We start from the raw sequence: 9,811 nt of genomic DNA, 5'->3' as shown, positions 1-9,811 counted from the left end.
GCTTCTAGTGTGAGAGAATTGGCCATCTGCAAGGAGGTTGCCCAGGGGACGTCTGGATGTTTTGATGTTTTACCATCCTTGTGGGAGGCTTCTCTCATGTCCCCATTATAGATACGGTTACTTTTAATTAGTTATTTCCAGGGCCTGAAAAAGAATATTGTTTCAAAATAAAATAGTAGACTATTTTCAAAAGAGAAAAATCAAGAAACGATTCAAGAAGGAAGGTATCCAATATTAGAATGTAGTTCTTGTTGACTAAATAGCACAGACACTATGGTAAAACTTGTTGCAGAGGATATCTGCGTTTACTGGATTTATTGCTGTGTATTGTGTTCTGCTCATTGTGTAACTGAATAGCCTCTACTGAAGTCAGCAAGATTCCCTCCCCTGCCAACAAAGCAGAGGTCAGATGACAGAATCAGGCTTTTTTGTTCAATCTTATTCTGAAAATACATGCTGCAACTTTGATTCACATTGCATCATTATTACAACAGTGCACAAAGTACTTGGTTCATAGAGCAGATGAGAACTTGTGTATATATTTGTGTGTTTATTACAGCATAATTATCTAACCTCTTACATACTTTTGTGACAAGAATTCTGTAGGCATTTAGTAAGTTGCACATATTGGAGTTGGGTGGGTTATGGAGATCAGAATCATGCAATCTCATGGAACACCACATGGATGGACTCTAGTACTTAGCTTATAGAGCTACCCAAGAGCTTTGTTTGCCCCCCCCCCCCCAACATACACACACAAAAATACAGTGGGAACCAGGCTGTGCAGACAAACCTTCATATAAATATCAGGAACCTGGTTGTTTGCCTTCATATGATGACTAGGTAAAGCATTATCATTTTCCTGTGGACTTCTGGTTTGAGCTCACTGTTCGCTATCCCATAGATGTGTGTATGTGCCATCAGGTCACTTGTTGAGTTATGACAAGCACAAAAATTTCTTTGGATATCTTAGGCAAGGTGTAGATGTGGTTTGCCAGTTCTGTTCTCTGAAGTATAGCCTACAGCACCTGGTCTTTACTTCATGACTTCCAAGATCAGATTGGATCTGGTGCCTTTAAGGCAGGGGTCCCCAAACTAAGGCCTCCGGGCCAGATGTGGCCCACCAAAATCACTCTAAACTTTAAGCTTAGGGTCACCCTAAGTCTGAAAAGACTTGAAGGCACACAACAATAACAATCCCAGTTAACTTGACTAAGTCTGAAAAGACTTGAAGGCACATCAATCAAAAGTAGGTTCGCAGTTCCCATTATAAGCTTCTGTTGGGTAAAATTGTTCATCGTTTAAATATGTTATTGTTCGTTCATGAATTTTTTATACTACTAAGGCAGAAAGGTACAGCTGTAGGTATGCAGAAAGGTACAGCTATAGAAAAGGCAAGAAGCACAGCTAAGCTGCCGGGGTTTGCATGTAGAAAAGAGAACGGATGGACTTGACCATATATGGGAGACAAAGACAGACTAAAGATGAGTTTTTATAGAAGGGTGAAAAATCGGTCATGAGACTTGCCAACTTTGCAAGAGGAAATAGCCAAGGCTAAAGTTGAGACTCGCCAAGATCAGCAGATGTCTCCAGCTGTATTTTGCATGTCAGCGTATTGAGATGTTTTCAGAAGGGGCTTGCTTATTGCGAAGCGAAACTTAAAAATATATGAGCTAATTGCTTAAATAATTATAATATTGACAGCTTTCTTAACCAATGATTTAATCTTCGGGGCGGCTCTTAAAGCCGAACCCCTTTTGATGTATAAAAGGAACACTACCTTTAATGCTGGGGGCTTTCCCCAGAGACGCCATTTTGTTGTGTCCGAAAGCCTCTAGCAGCTGCTATAAATAAACTTTGATATTCTTGCTGAACCAGTTGGCCGTCTTTCCTGACTCATCTGCGTCCGCAATTTGAACTAAAACGGAGCATTTTGGCTGAGCCTTTGAGCAACTGCTCAGAGAAAGAAAAAGCCTGCTTCATTTTTGGAGGTTCCACCGAGATTTCATTCAGACGGGCCAGAGTCGGGGGAGACGGATCTTGTTGGCAAGACGATTTTTGATCAGCATCAGGGGCGCGAGAGGCGATTGCCGTGAGCCGAGAAAAAAAAAGGGGGCCCCCGACTAATAGCCGGCTGCGACACTCCCCTCTTCTGTCGGTGCTGCTTGATCAAGGTAAATCGCAACTCTTCGGGTTCTCAAGAAATCAACTGGGAGTGGAGGAGTGATAAGAAGGATCCAAAAGGAGGAAAGTCCGGGGGACGAAGGTTGTTCCAACGTCTACAGAGGCCCGGCAAGTATAAGTGGTCAAGTAAGACACTAGGTAACACACACCAGCGCTGGGGGAAGGGGGACCACTAAGTATCCCGTGGGGTAGTGGGAGGACGGGGCAAACCTTGCAGTTCCTAAAACGTGCCGTCGAGAGTCCGGGCGTCTAGGTCAAGGTTTGCTCCCCACTAGAGGCCATGGGTGGGAGGAACTCAAAGACAGTGTCTCCGCTTCAGTGTATGCTAGACAACTTTGACAAGTTTGTAGCTGCATCGAGTCAGGGAGATCCAGGAGATTTTAAGGACTACAGATTAAGGAATCTGTGCACAGGAGAATGGCCCACCTTTCCTTTTGGGTGGCCTGCAGAGGGGTCGTGGGACCTAAAGAAGATTAGGCAGGTAGAAAAATTTTGTGCTAACCATCATCCGGATCAATATATTTATATTGATGCCTGGGACAACGTGGTGACCCAAAATCCTGATTGGGTCCGGAAGTGTAAAGAAGTACAGTGTATGATGATAAGGAAAAAAGAAAAGAAAGGCGAGGTTAAAGTCCTTGCCCAGGAAGAAGAGCCGGTGGAGGGATGTCGTTACCGGGGGCCGCGATATGCAACTCCCAACGAGCCCCCGCTAGCAGCGGCTCAAGGCGCCCAGGGGCCCATGGATCAGGGACGGACATTACCATTGCCAGTAATTCCCAATGCGCCCCCACTAGCAGCAGTTCAAGGCGCCCAGAGACCAGTTGACCAGGAACGGGCGATAACACCGCCTCCATCATATGACAGCCCAGTGTCCATAGTTCTACAGCCTCCATACAGTGAAACCAATCCCTTCCGAAACCTCCGGGATGAATTAAGGGTTGCGGACACCACCACACAAACGGTGCGGCGTCCCGCCCGAGAACCTAGTGATGCAAGCCCAGCCGTTACTAGAAGCAGACAAGCTGAGCTCTCCCCTGTGGAAGGTCCGGCAGATAGCACAACGGCGAGGGAATTTCCAATAAGGGAAGTTAGTGTATTGGATCAAAATGACCAGCCTTATCAATTGTATCAGGTGGTCCCATTTACCAGCAGTGACTTGTTAAATTGGAAAAGTTCTACACCTCCCTACTCCGAGCAACCCCAAGCAATGGCGACTTTACTAGAAACTATTATAGCTACCCATAATCCAACGTGGCGAGATTGCCAACAGCTCCTCCAGGTCTTGTTTACCACAGAGGAGAGAAGGCAAGTGATCAATCAAGCTACGTTACTGGCCCAGAATCAGCCGCCAGCGGGTCAGGATGCGGTTGCTTGGGGGGCAGAGCGCTTCCCCGTTGGAAAGGATCCGGGTTGGAAGGCCAACGTTGCCAACGATAGGACGACCCTAGCGACCTATCAGGGGATCCTGATAGATGCTGTTAAAAGGGGACCACAAAGGCCAGCTAACATCCAAAAGATCCAAGGGGTGAGACAGGAGAAGAGTGAATCTCCCTCAGCATTTTTGGAGAGACTAGAAGAGGCATATAGGAAATACAGCCCATATAATTTAGAAGATGAGAATGGGAGAAGGGCACTGCAGCAGTCTTTCATCAGCCAGGCAGCAGATGACATCCGAAGAAAAATTCAAAAACAACCGGGATTCATAGGGAAAAGTATGAATGAACTCCTAGCCATAGCAGAACAGGTGTATATGGCCAGAGATCAGAAAGAGGAAGAGAAGAAGAAGAGAGATCGTAAAGAAGGATATAAAGTATTGTTGACCATGATGGATGGAGAGACAGGAGGATCGAGAGGAAAAGGAAGGGGAAAAGGAGGAGAGCGAAAGAAGTTAGGATGGAATCAGTGTGCCAGATGCAAGAAGTATGGTCACTGGAAGGGGGAATGTACAGAGAAGGTGTCTGGAGAAGAAGGAGGCGAAGGACGAGGCAGAGGAAGAGGTAGAGGACGTGGAAGAGGCCGTGGAGGTTATACTCCGCACCAGAAGAGGGAAGCAGTAGTGGCTGCAATAGCAGAAGAAGAATGGGAGGATGCGGAGGAAGAAGAATGAACCGACCAGGCTCTCGTTTTGCTGGACCCCGGGGAGCCGATGGTCACTATGGAAGTAGGGGACCAGCAAGTTGACTTTTTAGTGGACACTGGGGCAGAACGATCAGTGGTGAACAAACTTATTAGTCCTACCAGCGCAGAAGTCACCAAAGTGGTGGGGCTGTCAGGAAAAATTCAGAAATGCCCTTTTCTACAGGAACGGACATGTAATCTGGCAGGCCATAATGTGAGTCATAAATTACTATATCACCCTGATTGCCCAGTGTCATTATTAGGAAGAGATATTTTGTCAAAATTAAGAGCACAAATCCAATTTTTAGACAATGGCCAAATGGAATTGACAATACCCATGGAAGAGGAATGGAGGATCGGGCTCCCAGACCTGGAGAAACCGTTTGACTTGTTCGTGTCTGAAAAGGAAGGAGTGGCAATAGGGGTGCTTACCCAGACATTAGGATCATGGCAGAGACCAGTGGCTTATCTGTCAAAACAGTTAGACACGGTAGCACAGGGAATGCCGCCCTGTCTTCGTGCAGTGGCAGCAGCAGTAGATTTGATAAAAGAAGCAAGTAAATTGACCATAGGACAGCCACTGGTCTCAAAGTACCTCACCATGTAAAGGCGCTGTTAGACACCAAGGGACCGCGCTGGCTCACAAATGAGAGACTGACAAAATATGAGGGGGTGTTGTGTGATAACCCGATGGTGACCCTAGAAACTTGTGCCACCTTAAATCCGGCCACCTTGTTGCCTGCCCCAGGAGAGGAAACAGTCCACCAGTGCATTCAGGTGATGGAACAGGTATATTCCAGCCGACCTGACTTAAAGGACGTACCAATGTCCAAGGCAGACATGACCCTGTTCACGGATGGCAGTAGCTTCATGGAGAACGGTGAGAGGCGTGCAGGATATGCGGTGGTACAGGGGGGGGGAGAGATTCTGGAAGCAGAGTCGCTCCCTCCGGGAACCTCCGCTCAACGGGCTGAATTGATAGCCCTCACCAGAGCACTGCAGTTGGCAAAGGGAAAACGGGTCAATGTCTACACGGACTCAAAGTACGCCTTTACTACGCTCCATGCCCATGGAGCTTTGTACAAGGAGCGGGGACTCCTTACGTCGGCTGGAAAGGGCGTTAAAAATGCAGCTGAGATTGTGGCCCTCCTGGAGGCGGTCTGGGACCCGGATAAAGTGGCTGTAATGCATTGCAAAGGACACCAAAGGGGAGAAGACCCAGTGACACAGGGTAATAGACTAGCTGATTTGGCCGCAAGAGAGGCAGCTAAGCACCCCCACAATAAGCAGCACCTGTTGGCTGTGACGGTAGTAAGAGATCCCCCATTAGAAAAGTTTACATACACAAAAGAAGAGGAGAATTGGGCTTTGGGGGAAAAAGGAGAATGGAAGGGAGAGGTCATTGTGATGCCAGATAACCGCGTTTATGTCCCTAAGGATATGGCGTGGCACATAGTCCGACATATGCACTCCAACACACACCTGGGTAAGACAGCCTTAGCTAAGCTGCTAGAACGGCAAATGTACATTGATGGACTCCATAGCCTGACAGCAGCAGCAGCACACAGATGCTGGACATGCGCCAAAAATAATCCTCGAGAAGGACCCTTAAAGCCACCAGGAATTCAACACATAGGCAACGTCCCATTCGAGGCAATTTTGACTGATTTTACTGAGATGCCCCCGCAAAAGGGCTACAAATATTTGCTTGTTTTTGTGGACACCTACACCGGGTGGGTAGAGGCATACCCAACCCGAACTGAAAAGGCAGTAGAAGTTTCAAGAGCACTTTTAAAGGACATAATCCCCAGATTTGGAATACCATTAGAAATAGGGTCTGACAACGGTCCAGCTTATGTACACAAGGTGATTCAAGGACTGTGTCAAATATTGGGCACAAAATGGAAATTGCATTGCGCTTATAGGCCCCAGTCCTCAGCTAAAGTTGAGAGAATGAATCGGACTCTAAAGACCGCCATGTCAAAAATCTGTCAGGAGACAGGGCTGGGTTGGACTGTAATACTGCCCATGGTACTATTGAGAGTAAGGTGTACCCCTCACAAAAGAACAGGTCTGACCCCCTATGAGAGACTATATGGCAGACCACCATTAAATTTGAGGTCGATACTGGACAAAGGGGGAGACCAACATGTGATTGGAGATAAACAAACCATTCAACAAGTACAAGCCCTGGCTGGACAGATAAAACAAATTGCACAATATACTTCAGAGTTAAATCCACCCTATCCTACCACACCTTTGCATTGTTTCTCGCCAGGTGACGAGGTGCTTGTGAAAGAGTGGAAGATTGACCCACTAGGACCTAAGTGGAGAGGGCCCTATACTGTGCTGATATCAACCCCTACTGCCATTAAAGTGAAGGAAGTTAAACCTTGGATACATTACACCCGTGCCAAGCTGGCACCCCCCATGTGGGAGATAAAAAAGGCAGATCAGAGTGACCTGAGACTCAGGATCGTCCGGCAACTCCCTGAGGGGTCAACAAGGCCATGAAGCTGACCTCTTCGGGAACAACAGATCGTCGCAGGTCAAGTATGACGCAGTGTGGCCCAACGAAAGCCCTGTCTTGGAAGTGGTGGATAGAAATTATAATGGGGAGGAGGGAAAGATACCCTAAGAAACCAATAGGGGTTCGAACGGTTTTTGGATATATGATGTTTATAAACATGATCACTATGATACAGGGAAATTGGCTAAAAGAGCATGCTAGATTCATGTTTGATCAGCATGGAAAAGATGTGACACTCCTATATGAACATCCAGAGAAAGTAGGTGACTTCTCTTTCCTCCCTTCCCTAATAGCTGACCCCCAGGTGGTGCTCGGGGGGTTACAAGGAACTATTCAAAATCCCACCATATTTTCTCAGGTCCCCGATGGATTAAAGCACATTAAATTTAGACGAATAAGATATACTGCCACCACGAGGGGAATGTGTTTTTGTTGTGCAAACAAGGGTACATGGAATCAAAAATGGAAAGGCTGGGAGCACAGAAAAGCCTTCCTAACAAGGTTGACAAATTACACTCACTGTCAGGACAAGTTTTATTTGTATGGAACCTATAACTCTACATATGTTAACAAACAAAATCTGGCCGACACGGACTGGAAAGAACTGTACCCTGAGTACCCACTGTTTGAGTCAAATTACACATCCCTGAAAAATGGAGGCAGTATTTGTTCAGGATGGCATATTAGAGATCCCAATATGTGGTTTTTCTTTGATAAATGGGCAACCAATTTTCATCCAGGAAAAAACCAGTGTGTTGGGATAGGATACCTGACATTCCCTGTACGAGTCCTTAAACACCCTAGGAGGCTTCAGAGATCTTTAAAAGCCATAGCACCCCTAGGACCTGAGTGTTCAGACGAAGTAATTATGGACTCACAACTGTCCGAAACTGAAGGCTCAAGGATAGGAGGAGGATTAATAACAGGGCTCCTAACTCTCGGGTCCTATCCTGGAATAATGGCCCAAGAAAACAGAAAGAGTATTATGGGACTCACATGTAGATTAGAGAAAAGCATAAATGCCACAGGAAAAATAGTTAGACAATTACAATCAGAAATTGAAGAACTAAGCCAAATGGCAATGCAACACAAGCTAGCCCTAGATTATTTGTTGGCAACAAAAGGAGGATTCTGTTCTATAATAAAGGGCCAGTGCGTGGTCAAATTTCATAATCTGAACCAAACAATTGAAGATGATTTGGAAAAATTGCAAGAGTTAATAAATCATAACGTAAAGGAAGATGGATGGCAACCTTTTTCATGGTTGACGTCTCTGCTTCCTTCAGCATCATGGCTTAGAGAAATAGTACTTGTGATTATGCTATGCGGTTTTGTCTTTTTGTTGCTAATGTGCTGTTTTCCAATTTTGCTTCAAGTTTGCCAGAGATATATGCATCAGACAGCTTCGGTAGAAAAGATAGCTCTCATTAAAAGGCATAATTGGAGAGATCCGTAATATCTAACCCTTGCTGGTTTTGCTCTCGCTTTTGTAAACCGCTTCGCAAAACAAAAACATGTGGGAATAAGGCAGAAAGGTACAGCTGTAGGTATGCAGAAAGGTACAGCTATAGAAAAGGCAAGAAGCACAGCTAAGCTGCCGGGGTTTGCATGTAGAAAAGAGAACGGATGGACTTGACCATATATGGGAGACAAAGACAGACTAAAGATGAGTTTTTATAGAAGGGTGAAAAATCGGTCATGAGACTTGCCAACTTTGCAAGAGGAAATAGCCAAGGCTAAAGTTGAGACTCGCCAAGATCAGCAGATGTCTCCAGCTGTATTTTGCATGTCAGCGTATTGAGATGTTTTCAGAAGGGGCTTGCTTATTGCGAAGCGAAACTTAAAAATATATGAGCTAATTGCTTAAATAATTATAATATTGACAGCTTTCTTAACCAATGATTTAATCTTCGGGGCGGCTCTTAAAGCCGAACCCCTTTTGATGTATAAAAGGAACACTACCTTTAATGCTGGGGGCTTTCCCCAGAGACGCCATTTTGTTGTGTCCGAAAGCCTCTAGCAGCTGCTATAAATAAACTTTGATATTCTTGCTGAACCAGTTGGCCGTCTTTCCTGACTCATCTGCGTCCGCAATTTGAACTAAAACGGAGCATTTTGGCTGAGCCTTTGAGCAACTGCTCAGAGAAAGAAAAAGCCTGCTTCACTACAATGTACATATAAGATATGTATGTATATAATTATCTCATGATTTTTTTGAAACAATAGTCTGGGCCCCCAACAGTCTGAGTTGGAGGGAAGGGCCTAAATATCCCAAAGTAAGGGTCCTCAAACTTTTAAAGCAAAATCCCATTGGCTTTTATAGCTGTTGCATCACACTGTTGGCTCATGTTCGACTTGTTGTCCATGACGACTCCAAGAGCTTTTTCACATGTACTGTTGTCAAGCCAGGCATCATCTATCCTGTATCTTTGCATATATATATATATATATATATATATATATATATATATATATATTTACTTAAGTGAAGTACTGTACACTTCTCCTTGTTGAAATTCAGTTTGTTAGTTTCGCCCCAGTTTTCTAATCTGTTGAGGTCATTTTGAATTCTGATCCTGTCTTCTGGAGTATTAGCTATCCTTCCCAATTTGATGTCATCTGCAAACTTGATTAACATACTCTCTAAACCTTCATCGAAGTCATTAATAAAGATATTGAACAGAAGTGGGCCCAGGACCAAACCTTGCAGCACTCCACTGGTCACTTCTTTCCAGTTCAAAGTGGATAATCTGGGATTAGAAACTGGTTTTTATGGCAATGTAGATCCAATCTCCATGACACACTTAGTACTACAAGAGATGCACTGTAAAGTTATTTATTTATTATTTATTTTCTACATTTATATACCATTTTTCTCCCCCTAAGGGAACTCAAAATAGTTTCCAACATTATAAAGGAAAAATTCAATGCTGTACATACATGTGAAAACCAAAAGATAATAGCAAGACAATAACA

The 9,811-nt window shown here is 44.8% G+C and overlaps 1 long non-coding RNA gene across 1 annotated transcript; it reads left to right on the top strand.

The window, feature by feature from the left end:
• Positions 1–1,934: 1,934 nt before the first annotated feature.
• On the top strand, positions 1,935–8,891 carry LOC137096707 (uncharacterized). The gene is made up of 2 exons (XR_010909629.1): positions 1,935–2,310; positions 6,584–8,891. It is a non-coding gene; the product is annotated as an uncharacterized lncRNA (long non-coding RNA).
• The last annotated feature ends 920 nt before the right edge of the window (positions 8,892–9,811 follow it).

The sequence above is a fragment of the Anolis sagrei genome, chromosome 1 (assembly GCF_037176765.1).
Source record: "Anolis sagrei isolate rAnoSag1 chromosome 1, rAnoSag1.mat, whole genome shotgun sequence".
NCBI classification, from domain to species: domain Eukaryota; kingdom Metazoa; phylum Chordata; class Lepidosauria; order Squamata; family Dactyloidae; genus Anolis; species Anolis sagrei.
The sequence above is the reverse complement of the archived record's forward strand: the minus strand, read 5'-3'. Positions and strand labels throughout refer to the sequence as shown.